Here is a 14,987-nt window from a genome sequence, read left to right on the forward strand (position 1 = left end):
GAAGAGACAACTAACACAACACCTATACCCCCTATTAGACTATTTTACAGGAACTTCTTTTCCACAGCTCATAAAACGGAGGAAAGGGTCCTGAAAGATATTGTTAATAGGAACGTTATCCCTACAGACAAAAATCAGAGGATACAACTGACGATTTACTATAAAACCAGAAAAACGGCCAGCCTACTCATGAGAAACTCTCCAGACACAAAACAGAACGCTTTAAAAAAGACTAACGTCGTCTATGCCTTCAAATGCCCTCTTGGGGACTGTAAGCTCCAAAAAACCCAGTATATAGGCAAGACAACAACATCTCTTTCTAGGCGTTTAACGATGCATAAGCAACAGGGCTCCATTAAGGAACATATAATCTCTTCCCACAACCAAACCATCGCCAGAGAAATCCTAGTAAACAACACAGAAATCATCGATAGATACAGCGATAGCAGGCGGCTTGACGTTTGCGAGGCACTACACATCAAGAAGTCAACACCAGCAATCAATAGCCAATTATTGCACAACTATATTCTACCCACCTCAAGACTCCGCTCCAATATAGAAGCATCAAGAAATATGGACCAATAGGCTTTCTACAAACACTTCTATTCAATATCCATTGTTTCGTGTTCTGTCTTGTGTTGATGAAATTAATACCCTATTAATACCACCTTTTGTTCTGTCTTGTGTTGATGAAATTAATACCCAATTAATGCCACATCTTGTTCTGTCTTGTGTTAATGCCACATCACCCCTTCCACCTCACTCAAATGTAGATATAAAATCGGAGATGCGTAAGTTCTATTCAGTTGTGTATTTGTGAACTAAAGTCTTTGAAAATGTAATAAGTTTTACGAAACGCGCTCGTGTCGCGTCAGACTAGAAATAAAAATGCATTTTGGAGAATTGATTTTTGATTTACCTCCAACAGTGAAAAGAAATGTACGAAAGATTGAGAAAATTCGTGTTAGAATTATTAATCTTACTTTTTCGGTCATATTTAATAATATATATATATATATATATATATATATATATATATATATATATATATATATATATATATATATATATATATATATATATATATATATATATATATATATATATATATATATATATATATATATATATATATATCCACGATCCTAAAGACATGAATAAATTAGCGGAACTTTTGAAACAAACACAACATAAAAATCAGTAATTTTATCTGGGAAAATCCAGAAATAATCTATGCTGGTGATATCTATCCCGTTATCAAGCAACCCAAATAGCCTAAACACCGATGACAATCGTTCCCCGAAAATAAGAATATGCAATACAACGCAAATATATTTTGTTCTATCAGTTATAATCTTCAAATATTGCATTGCAACACGCGCATCAAGCCGTCGAGGTCCCGTCGTATCTTTCGCAGTTACGTGACTGGCAAAATGTTGTCCGAGATTGTTCGTTCGTGAAAATGTTCGGCTGAGAGTCGTATATTTGTGTACTCAGCTGTATGTGCTTGTCTATCGACATTACAACGTAATGTCAAGCCGCTATAGTTTGACTAACGTTTCGACTACCGCGCTTAACTGCTAGGTGAACAGACGCATCAGGGGGAGAAGGAGACGCGCCCAAACGTTTCGTACTGCCTCGACCTTGATGTGGATACGAGGCTCCGTATCTTGTAATATTAAATGGAATGGAATTTTTGCCGATGATAATAATTATTGTATAAAATTTGTGTACTCACCTAATTGTGCTTGCGGGGGTTGAGCTCTGACTCTTTGGTCCCGCCTCTCAACTGTCAATCAACTGGTGTACAGGGTCCTGAGCCTATTGGGCTCTTATCATATCTACACTTGAAACTGTGTATGGACTCAGCCTCCACCACCTTGCTTCAACGTGTGTGGATCCCATCCTATGTTGGAGTTGGAAAACAAGATTTTGTTGAGCGATTGGCCAATGAGGCTTGCAGGAAAGAAAACATTGATTATGACTTTGGACTCTCTAATGCAATTATTAGAAACATACAAATTAAAGAATTTAATTCAGATTTAGAAGAACTAAGAAATGCCCAGAGACCTGAAAGCTGCAGTATTAAATGCTATGACAAGTTTTGTAATAATAGGTATTTGTATGGTCAGTACAGTAACCGGACCAGGCAATGTGATGTAGTCATTGTGGTAATTCGCCTTAGCTATAGACACATCTGGCAGGTTAGTGAGGCTGAACCACTTCCAGAATACTCAGATTGTAAACTCTGTGATAAACCTTTAATGCATTCACTAGAACACTATGTTGATGAATGTGAAACCGTAAAGGACTTTAGACCTCCTGGCCTCTTGTACCACCAACTGTGTAACTATTTCATTGCCTCAGGTGTTCTGGACGACATCCTAACAATTTATCCAAAATTTGCTTGTCCGTTTTAAAGAATGAAGAACAATTTTATTTATATTATTTTTAAGCTGCATCACTTACCCTGGCATGGGTTCTTCCCTGCCCTTGTGTGGCAGTGCACAATAGAAAGTTGATTTTACATATTCATACATTAAAACATTGATTGTAACCATGATATATATGTGCTTCAGCCTACAGTTTAGACCTATTGTCTTGTGTATGACCCTCTGTCCTGCGTGACAGTGAATACCAGCATTATCCTCACTCTAATAAGACCTAATTGAAATCTTTAGATTAGGCAAAATTTTAATGAAATTTTGTCAATAAAGATGTTAATAATAATAATCCATATCTGCTGGTCTCTGACCTTTCCTCCTGGTATACGAGGAGTTAGTAGGAATTAATCAGGAGTTTACCAGGAGTATACTAGTTTACAAGATTTTAAGATTACAAAGAGTTTTATGTTTTGTGGTAATTTGTCATTTTTGTGGAGCCTTTATCATGTGTCGAGTACATTATGCTCGATAAGGGTATATTATTAGCATAGGCTATTGGGTGATTTGGCTTGATAAAATGAGTGATTTAGTATGTGTGTGTGTGCGTGTGTGTGTACTCACCTAGTTGTGCTTGCGAGGGTTGAGCTATGGCTCTTTGGTCCCGCCTCTCAACTGTCAATCAGCTGGTGTACAGATTCCTGAGCCTACTGGGCTCTATCATATCTACACTTGAAACTGTGTATGGAGTCAGCCTCCACCACATCACTGCCTCACCTATTTATACTTACCTATTTATGGCTGCAAGATCGAGCGTCGGCTCTTGAATCCCGCCTTTCTAGCCTTCGGGTTGTTTAAAGCAATGACTCCTGTCCTATGTTTAAAGCAGTTATTCCTGTGTGTGTTTGTGTGTGTAATTACATAAGGGTAATTGCCCGTGTAATTACTAAGTGTAGTTACAGTATGAGAGCTTCGCTCGTGGTATCCCGTCTTTCCTGTACTCTTAGTCATATAACGCTTTGAAACTAATGACGGTGTATTCACCTAGTTGTGCTTGCGAGGGTTGAGCTCTGCTCTTTCGGCCCGCCTCTCAACTGTTACTAACTACTATTTTTTCCCCCACACCACACAATCCTCACGGCAAAACATTGCCGTGAGGATTCTACTTCGTCCGTTGACATTGAACTATAGCAGGGGCGAGGTACTGGTACTGATCCCTGCGGGACTCCGCTTGTCACTGAGGAGTAGCTAGCAATATCCGAATGTATCCGCAGTTCCGTACACGGACATAAGTTCCGCTTTGAAAAGTAACTATTGTGTGGGTGACAAGATCTGAGGTCTGTAAGGAGACACTAATCCATAGAAAAACAACGACGAAGATTAGAGGGAGAGTAATTGCACCCCCCCCCCAACACCTACCCCAAACCCCTCCACCCTCCCTTCCCCCCACCTCCCCCAAACCCCCTTCCCCCCTTTCCCCCACAATCCCTACCAAAAAATACAATCCCCTGTATGACTAACCATCATGACGGGGATTTTTTTGTCAGTATCACACACCTGGCTCTTGACACACACTGTGTAACCCTTCATATAGTCTAGGGCAGGTGTATAAATGTCCAGGTACCTTAGTATCACACACCTGGCTCTTGACACACACACGGTGTAACCCTTCATATAGTCTAGGGCAGGTGTATAAATGTCCAGGTACCTTAGTATCACACACCTGGCTCTTGACACACACTGTGTAACCCTTCATATAGTCTAGGGCAGGTGTATAAATGTCCAGGTACCTTAGTATCACACACCTGGCTCTTGACACACACTGTGTAACCCTTCATATAGTCTAGGGCAGGTGTATAAATGTCCAGGTACCTTAGTATCACACACCTGGCTCTTGACACACACTGTGTAACCCTTCATATAGTCTAGGACAGGTGTATAAATGTCCAGGTACCTTAGTATCACACACCTGGCTCTTGACACACTGTGTAACCCTTCATATAGTCTAGGACAGGTGTATAAATGTCCAGGTACCTTAGTATCACACACCTGGCTCTTGACACACACTATGTAACCCTTCATATAGTCTAGGGCAGGTGTATAAATGTCCAGGTACCTTAGTATCACACACCTGGCTCTTGACACACACTGTGTAACCCTTTATATAGTCTAGGGCAGGTGTATAAATGTCCAGGTACCTTAGTATCACACACCTGGCTCTTGTCACACACTGTGTAACCCTTCATATAGTCTAGGGCAGGTGTATAAATGTCCAGGTACCTTAGTATCACACACCTGGCTCTTGACACACACTGTGTAACCCTTCATATAGTCTAGGGCAGCTGTATAAATGTCCAGGTACCTTAGTATCTGGACATTTATACAGCTGCCTCATATCACATCATGGGGAAACGAACTCCTCCATGTTTTGTAAGTTGGGAGGTCGCCGAGCAGGCGTAAGATAGTAGTGAAAGTGCACTTTGGTAAACACTGAACACAAACATGGTGATGAACAGCGAACACCAGCACGTCTGGGTGTTCTCCAGAACAGCGGAGGAACGACAAGAGCAACGAGATAATACTCTCGTGAGAGAGAGAGATCAAATGGGTCGTGCTGGTGGAGGTAGAATACCTAAGAGTACCCACTAACCTGTCTCAGGCTGAAAAAGCCCCCTATTTTACCTTCACAGCGCCCCCCTATTTAGTCCCCAACTATCCTATTAGTGTTGACCAGACCACACACTAGAAGGTGAAGGGACGACGACGTTTCGGTCCGTCCTGGACCATTCTCAAGTCGATTGGCTTGAGAATGGTCCACAATCGACTTGAGAATGGTGCAGGACGGTCCAGGAATGGTCCACAATCGACTTGAGAATGGTCCAGGAATGGTCCACAATCGACTTGAGAATGGTCCAGGACGGTCCAGGAATGGTCCACAATCGACTTGAGAATGGTCCAGGGCGGACCGAAACGTCGCCGTCGTCCCTTCACCTTCTAGTGTGTGGTCTGGTCAACATACTTCAGCCACGTTATTGTGACTCATCGCCTGTAGCCTATTAACCTTCTGAGCTTCCTATTTAGTCGTTGAATTCCCCAGATTCAGGAGTCGACCTGAATCCCATCTCTCCCCCTCTTTAGTGTTCTAAGTACCTCTTCCCCCCCTTCTTTATTCCGTCCCTCCTTACCCCCATATTTACCACTAACCTTATTGCAGCGTCGTTAAGGTGCCCTGGTGTTCCAGGAATCCTGAGATTGATGGTCGTGCACTTGCAAGACGAATGCCATTAGACACACGAATGGGAACTAAATGATTCAAGTTGATCGTTGGTTTCATTGTATACTTTCCCCCTCCCTCCCCCTCCCCCTCCCCCTTTTCAATGCCCCCCCCCTGTCTTTTCCGAAGAGTGATAGCCTTTCAGGGGGGGGGGCCTGACAGCTGGGTGGATAGCGCTTCGGATTCGTAGTTCTGAGGTTCCGGGTTCGATCCCCGGTGGAGGCGGAGACTAATGGGTAAAATGTTTCTTTCACCCCTGATGCTTCGTGTTCACCTAGCAGGAAATAGGTACCTGGGAGTTAGTCAGCTGTCACGGGTCTGCTTCCTGGGGGTGGAGGCCTGGTCGAGGACCGGGCCGCGGGGACGCTAAGCCCCCGAAATCATCTTGAAATCATCAAGATAACCTCAAGAAGATCATGTCAGACACTGATGGGAATATCTATAGTTAACTACTATGGATAATAGTAGTTAATTGACTAACTACATAGTTAACTGAGTCCATAGTTAACTACCGGGGCTTGAATGGTTCGAAATGTGTAGATGATGAGTCACAGTTACGGGGCTGAAGATATGATGACTAACTAAACCACTCATCAGAAGAGTAGTCCAACCACTTGGGCTGGACGGTAGAGCGACGCGGTCTCGCTTCATGCAGGTCGGCGTTCAATCCCCGACCGTCCACAAGTGGTTGTGGCACCATTCCTTCCCTGCCCCGTCCCATCCCAAATCCTTATCCTGACCCCCCCCCCCCTTCCCAGTGCTATATAGTCCTAATGGCTTGGCGCTTTCCCCGGTCCGTTGGCCCCTGGACCGTTCCTCTGGACCGTTGTCAGGCCGTTTGTGGTCCAGGATGGACCGAAACATCGTGGCTTCTCTATCTTCCGAGTTGCGGCTGGGTCTTCAAGGTCCGTGAAGACCAAGACTTACATATACAGAACTCGGAATATGTAAGGTAGACGCCATACTAAAATACACTAAGGTGTACATATGTACGCCTTTAGTGAATATAAATATATACCCATGTACACACAGTTGCACTCGTATACACAAGTACATGTGTACATTCATTCATGTATATACGGTGATATACACATACATGGGTGTATATATATATATATATATATATATATATATATATATATATATATATATATATATATATATATATATATATATATATATATATATGTACACTAATAGATGTAATAAACTATGAACAGATATTTTCCCCTTCTTTATCACCCCCATTATTATCTTTATCACCCCCATTATTATCAACTCCATCTTTATCAACCCCTTTCCAAACTCTCCCATTTCAATCTCACTTTTCCTGCCTTAGTGGAGGGTAGAGGTAAAGAGAGGCGGGGCTGAAAGAGAGGGAAGAGGAGGTGGGGGAAGGAAGGGGGGAGGGAGGAGAGGAGAACTATGGGAAGAGAAAAGGGTGAAGGGGAAACATAGGGGGAAAAAAAGGGAGTAGGTGGCGGACGAGGCTATGAAGCTGCCCGCTCCGCTGCCTGCCTTTGTTTTAACTGCACACCCTCTTCTCTACTCACCCCCCCCTCTCCCCAACCCCCCACCCCCCATACACCCTACTCTTCCTCCATAAAAAAAAAAGTGCAGATGACGGGAACCGTAATTGCCCAGGTTAGGGCCAGCAAAGTGGTAACCCACACTGCGCTATCAAGTCGACATGACGGTGGAACTCTATAGGAAAAGGGGATCTTCTATCACCCGAGGGACTTGTTGCTCTTCGCTACAGACCATCAAGATTGAACTCAAATCTGCATTTTGCAGTTTGCAACAACAAAAAATATTGTGTTGTCAATGGTGTTAAGGTTGTATTGTTCCCTATTGATTCCTTGCAGCTTTTGTCAACATTGTAGACAGATTATATGAACTTCTGAAATTAATTCATATTTGATTGTTTGGTGGTGTAGTAGTGAGTATTGTTGGAGAGATGAGGGGGCCAGATTCACGAAGCAGTTACGCAAGCACTTACGAACCTGGGGATAGATTCACGAAGCAGTTACGCAAGCACATACGAACCTGGGGATAGATTCACGAAGCAGTTACGCAAGCACTTACGAACCTGGGGATAGATTCACGAAGCAGTTACGCAAGCACTTACGAACCTGGGGCCAGATTCACGAAGCAGTTACGCAAGCACTTACGAACCTGGGGCCAGATTCACGAAGCAGTTACGCAAGCACATACGAACCTGGGGATATATTCACGAAGCAGTTACGCAAGCACTTACGAACCTGTACATCTTTTCTCAATCTTTGGCGGCTTTGTTTACAATTATTAAACAGTTAATGAGCTCCGAAGCACCAGGAGGCTGTTTATAACAATAACAACAGTTGATTGGCAAGTTTTCATGCTTGTAAACTGTTTAATAAATGTAACCAAAGCCGTCAAAGATTGAGGAAAGATGTACACGTTCGTAAGTGCTTGCGTAAGTGCTTTCGTGAATCTGGCCCGAGGTGAGGCGTGTGTGAGTGTATTAACCTGTGTTTACTCATGTGAGTGTGTGGGTTTATAGGGCCGAGGCTTAGCTCCTGGGCCCCGGTCTTTTCCAGCAGTGGGATGAAATTGAAAATGAAATTGAAATAAGTTTATTGAGGTAAAATACACACAAAGGGATGAGGTAGCTCAAGCTATTCTCACCCCGTTCAGTACATCGTGTTAATACATACATAGACACACATCACAAACAATAAACATAGTACCAAACTTTCTGAGAGATCTTATCTTGAGGTTATCTTGAGATGATTTTGGGGCTTTAGTGTCCCCGCGGCCCGGTCCTCGACCAGGCCTCCAGCCCCAAGAAGCAGCCCGTGACAGCTGACTAACTCCCAGGTACCTATTTACTGCTAGGTAACAGGGGCATTCAGGGTGAAAGAAACTTTGCCCATTTGTTTCTGCCTCGTGCGGGAATCGAACCCGCGCCACAGAATTACGAGTCCTGCGCGCTATCCACCAGGCTACGAGGCCCCCTGATAAACATATACATTTCCTCCTTCACATAAGCCATCAGTGGGTTGTATTTAGCTGAGCTCAGCTCTTTTGCTTCCTGTCTGATCAACTACTTCAATAATTTCTACAAACTATTGAATTAGTTTGTATAATTTCATTGGGGGTTCCATTTGCTCACTCAGGAACCCCTAAGTCCCCGTGGCGAAGTGGTATGACACTCGCCTGGCGTTTCGCGAGCCCTGGGTTCGTATCCTGGCCGGGGAGGATTGGCTGGGCGCCAATCCTTAAGTGTAGCCTCTGTTTACCCAACAGTAAAATGGTTACCTGGTTGTTAAACGATTTGGCGGGTCGTATTCCAGGGATAATTAAGATTAAGGACCTGCCCGAGACGCAGTGGGTGCTGCTGGCTGTACCACCAGGGGCCTGGTGGCCTGGTGGATAGCGCGCAGGACTCGTAATTCTGTGGCGCGGGTTCGATTCCCGCACCAGGCAGAGACAAATGGGCAAAGTTTCTTTCACTCTGAATGCCCCTGTTACCTAGCAGTAAATAGGTACCTGGGAGTTAGTCAGCTGTCACGGGCTGCTTCCTGGTGTGTGTGTGTGTGTGTGGTGTGGAAAAAATAGAAAAAAAAAATAGTTAGTAAACAGTTGATTGACAGTTGAGAGGCGGGCCGAAAGAGCAAAGCTCAACCCCCGCAAACACAACTAGGTGAATACAAGAATGGAAGAACTCCTGTATATATATATATAAATATATAATTAAAAATAAATAAATGCTCTTCTGAACATCTCACTGGCTTATCTGCACCAGGAGCCTCCGTGCCTGTCTCTTTATTCATTATTCTCTTAATCCGATCAGGTCCTCTTGATCAATCTTATCACTTGCCCTAATAATCGTGTATGTCGTTATCATGTCTCCCAGATTCCGTCTCTCGTCAGGTGAAGTTCATTTCCCTTACTGCCGTCACGAATGGCATCGCATTCGTTATCCCAGGTAACGAACCCCAAACCAGTGGAAGTAGTTCAACGCCCACGGGATAAGATATTTACGGGCTCACCATAGCCCGTGCTGCTTGGAACTTGTTCCGAGTAGCTGAATCTATAACCACAAACAACGGGTTAAGATAGGACTATGCCACATGCAGACGAGGAGTCACAATAACGTGGCTGAAATATGTTGACCAGACCACACACTAGAAGGTGAAGGGATGACGACGTTTCGGTCCGTCCTGGACCATTCTCAAGTCGATTGTGGACCTGGACCATTCTCAAGTTCATTGTGGACCTGGACCATTCTCAAGTCGATTGTGGACCTGGACCATTCTGAAGTCAATTGTGGACCTGGACCATTCTCAAGTCGATTGTGAACCTGGACCATTCTCAAGTCGATTGTGAACCTGGACCATTCTCAAGTCAATTGTGGACCTGGACCATTCTCAAGTCGATTGTGGACCTGGACCATTCTCAAGTCGATTGTGGACCTGGACCATTCTCAAGTCGATTGTGGACCTGGACCATTCTCAAGTCGATTGTGAACCTGGACCATTCTCAAGTCGATTGTGAACCTGGACCATTCTCAAGTCGATTGTGGACCTGGACCATTCTCAAGTCGATTGTGGACCTGGACCATTCTCAAGTCGATTTTGGACCTGGACCATTCTCAAGTCGATTGTGAGAATGGTCTTCTAGTATGTGGCCTGCTCAACTATATATATACCACCATTTAACAAACCCTTCAATACTGGAACCCCATCTGATAAACCAACCTCACTTAGCAATGCAGCATCAGTCTCCGAACTCTTCACAGCTTCCCAGAGCCTGTGATCTCTCTCATCTCCCAGCGTGTGGGGGGGAGGGAGAATGGTAGTCTGAGAGATGCCCTCCATCCATAGAGCAATTAACCTCTGATTACCTGGTGGTGGTTAATGAGAGATTTGCACCTTTTGTTGACACGAGAGAATCATCTACACCTGGATTACTGAGAGGGGGGGGGGGTTAAGGGAGGGAGGGGGGAAGTTCTTTGTTCAAGGGAATTGTTTGGTGAAAAATGGAAGAGGGGGGGGGGGAGGGAGAGGAAAAGGGTGAGTGGGGTGTTGGACAAGGTATTTACAGAAGAGGATAGGAAAGGTATAATAGGATAGGATCACACTATCCTATTAACGCTAATATTGACTACTCCAGTAATCCTCATTCACCTGATTCGCTTACTCGGTCATTCACTCGGTCAGTGGTCATTTACGCACTCATTTATTCACTCATTTAATCAGTCCTGAGTCACCCAGAGACTCACCAACGCACTCAGGCTAACGCACTCAGGCTTATGCACTCAGTCCTACCCACTCAAGCCTACGAACTCAAGCCTACACCGCTCTTCAATCTTAATGGCCTTTCAGCTCCCGCATTTAATGCGTATATCAACATACGCATACGTCATAAACTGCCCCAATGCGTGACGCACTAGAGGCTATGGCATTAGTGGCCCCCATTAACGCACCAATTACGCCACAATTAATCCAACTGCCGCCAAGCTACCGCCAATTACGCTGGCTGTGAGTCGATCCCTGAAGCGTAGTTTTGCGTAATGACCACACAGGACCAACGCCGCCAATCAGGTTGACGGGGATGGTAATGGATAGTGTATCCACGTGTTCCGATTGGTTGACGGTCGAATTACTCGAGAGGTGCGTATATTTGCGTACAGGTGTGTGCGTCAGTGATGCGTAAGTTTGCGTACAGGTGCGTACGTGAATGCTACGGATTATATTGGTGTCTGTTGGTGTACGCATTGAGGGTATGGTGATTATGGGCGTATATTTTGGCGTACGCACGTGCGTTTAATACGCGAAAAGCGTATGAATTTGTTGCATATATATTTGAGTATATTTGGCGGATTTGTATATGGTTTTAGTATTCTCTCTCTCTCTCTCTCTCTCTCTCTCTCTCTCTCTCTCTCTCTCTCTCTCTCTCTCTCTCTCTCTCTCTCTCTCTCTCTCTCTCTCTCTCTCTCTCTCTCTCTCTCTCTCTCTCTCTCTCTCTCTCTCTCTCTCTCTCTCTCTCTCTCTCTCTCTCTCTCTCTCTCTCTCTCTCTCTCTCTCTCTCTTTCTCTCTGTCTCTCTCTCTCTCTCTCTTTCTCTCTCTCTCTCTCTCTCTCTCTCTCTCTCTCTCTCTCTCTCTCTCTCTCTCTCTCTCTCTCTCTCTCTCTCTCTCTCTCTCTCTCTCTCTCTCTCTCTCTCTCTCTCTCTCTCTCTCTCTCTCTCTCTCTCTCTCTCTGTCTCTCTCTCTCTCTCTTCTCTCTCTCTCTCTCTCTCTCTCTCTCTCTCTCTCTCTCTCTCTCTCTCTCTCTCTCTCTCTCTCTCTCTCTCTCTCTCTCTCTCTCTCTCTCTCTCTCTCTCTCTCTCTCTCTCTCTCTCTCTCTCTCTCTCAGGATAAACACTAATCAGTGATGCCTGATATACTGTACTAATGGGCTGTAGTTAAGGTTCATCTCCCTAGTGCGGCTGTAACTTGGGACATTAGCTACAATACATGACTCTGTATGTCCCTATAGCAAGACTGTAACTTGCTTGGCTAAATGAATTTTGGTATTCGGTTCCTGAACCCATTATGTAACCATTACTAGTTTTATTAATTTATTATGTATTCCAAATCATCTGGACAGGTGTTGAGAGGGTTACAGAAGTCTGTCTGTAACCCTTTCAACATCTGGATCCAGAAGAAGAAATCCACAAGGGCCGTGACGAGGATTCGAACCTACGTCTGAGAGCATCCCAGTTCAAGTTCAAGTTTAAGTAAGATTATTGGGACAATGAAAAAAAAATACATCTCAAAGGGATAGAGTAGCTTAGGCTATTTCTACCCACCTGTGGAGCATCCCAGACGCTGCCGTAATCGACTGAGCTACGACATGGTCAAAAGGAGTGGAAACCGAAGTTCTACTGAACTTACTGGATCCTGCAGCCTCTCCGAGGCACAAACCAGGGTTTTACACAACTTGATTTGATGCATCACGCAATTGTGATATCTGTGTGTTCTGGATCCAGATTTTGTTATGTTGACCAGACCACACACTAGAAGGTGAAGGGACGACGACGTTTCGGTCCGTCCTGGACCATTCTCAAGACAATCAACTTGAGAATGGTCCAGGACGGACCGAAACGTCGTCGTCGTCCCTTCACCTTCTAGTGTGTGGTCTGGTCAACATATTTTAGCCACGTTATTGTGACTCATCGCCTGAATTTTTTTATGTATTTAGGATTCAGAATAAATTAAAAACAAACTGAATTTCTATTACCTCTACCTCTGAAGATTTTAAATTTACACTTTAGCGAACCATCTCAGGCTTGTTACAAGTCCGAAGGGAAGTTTGAAGAGTTTAGTTTTCAACGTCTTACCTAGCGAGGAAGAACTTAAGAAATGTAGAGAAGATTAGTGCTAGAATGATTGATCTAATCTTGGTTGATCTAATCTTGGTTTTGTTCAAGATTCAGCTACTTGGAACAAAAGGTCTATGTAGCACGGGCTATGGTGATCCCGGAGTGGACGGGCTATGGTGATCCCGGAGTGGACGGGCTATGGTGATCCCGGAGTGGACGGGCTATGGTGATCCCGGAGTGGACGGGCTATGGTGATCCCGGAGTGGACGGGCTATGGTGATCCCGGAGTGGACGGGCTATGGTGATCCCGGAGTGGACGGGCTATGGTGATCCCGGAGTGGACGGGCTATGGTGATCCCGGAGTGGACGGGCTATGGTGATCCCGGAGTGGACGGGCTATGGTGATCCCGGAGTGGACGGGCTATGGTGATCCCGGAGTGGACGGGCTATGGTGATCCCGGAGTGGACGGGCTATGGTGATCCCGGAGTGGACGGGCTATGGTGATCCCGGAGTGGACGGGCTATGGTGATCCCGGAGTGGACGGGCTATGGTGATCCCGGAGTGGACGGGCTATGGTGATCCCGGAGTGGACTCTGATCTAACCCTTCCGGTCATGTTTTGTGACTTTTATGATTATCGTTATGAATTATTAACTGTCAAACACAATTAGAGGGATAAGAAAAATGGAGCCTTTCAGATTTAGAAAATCTAGATTAGAAAGACGTAACTTTGCCAGTTGGGAGTGGATTGACAAATGATTATCCCCTCCCTCTCCCTCTCTCTCCATCTCCATCTCCTTCCCCTCTCTCTCCCTCCCATCTGTATCACCCAACAAGCCTACCAAGTCCAAACTACGTCCAATCCAGTCGTTACCACAAGGTTTCCTCGTTACCCTACACCCAGGACAGTTAACGTTACCAGTCCTAGACGTGACTAACTCTCCGAGACAACACGGTACAGTTACAGTGACTGGTAACGGTGTAGTAGAGTAGTTACAGTGACTGGTAAGTGTGAATTAGAGTGTATGTGTGTGTTCGGAGTAGCGGGGTTAATGCCATTTAACAGTTTCAACCATTAGTTTTTTTTTTTTTTCATTTCATCTGTTCCCCTTCCTCCCCAATTTCAGTTTCGATTAATAGGCCTATGTCCCAGGAGGACGGTTGGGGATAGGCTCAGTCATCCCTTAGGCCGTATGGTGAGGGAGGTAATTCTTCTCTCACCTATCCTCTCTATTTCTCCAATTCTCTCCTTCTATCTCTCTCTCTCTTACTTCTTCATAGTTCCGTCTCTGGTGTTCCGTAATTTCTTTTCACCATTCTCTCATGTCGCTTCTCTCTCTCTCTCTCTCTCTCTCTCTCTCTCTCTCTCTCTCTCTCTCTCTCTCTCTCTCTCTCTCTCTCTCTCTCTCTCTCTCTCTCTCTCTCTCTCTCTCTCTCTCTCTCTCTCTCTCTCTCTCTCTCTCTCTCTCTCTCTCTCTCTCTCTCTCTCTCTCTCACTCCCCCTCTTACTCCCAATAGGATCATTAACTCATTTGGGTTAAGTGAAGAAAGATGTATTTCAATCGGGAGTGATTACGGAACTCTTGCCCAGTACATCAATCAACCAGTTTTCGCCCAATCGCGTCGACCCGGTGTTTTACCGGTGTTTGAAATGGTTTTATTCGTTTGTATGGATGGGTTTGTGTTTGTCTGAGCACTTGTGTGTTGGTATGTATGGGGGGTGGGTGGGGGGGGGGGGGGTTGGACACACACACACACACACTCTTGGGGGTTGATATCACGCCAGACCTGTCTCCTGCAGCACATATCAAGCGGATAACATCAGCGGCATATGCCAGGCTGGCCAACATACGAACGGCATTCAGAAACTTGTGTAAAGAATCATTCAGAACTTTGTATTCCACATATGTCAGGCCAATCCTGGAGTATGCAGCCCCAGCATGGAGTCCATATCTAGTTAAGGATAAGACTAAACTGGAAAAG

Source organism: Procambarus clarkii, chromosome 4 (assembly GCF_040958095.1).
Source record: "Procambarus clarkii isolate CNS0578487 chromosome 4, FALCON_Pclarkii_2.0, whole genome shotgun sequence".
NCBI lineage: Eukaryota > Metazoa > Arthropoda > Malacostraca > Decapoda > Cambaridae > Procambarus > Procambarus clarkii.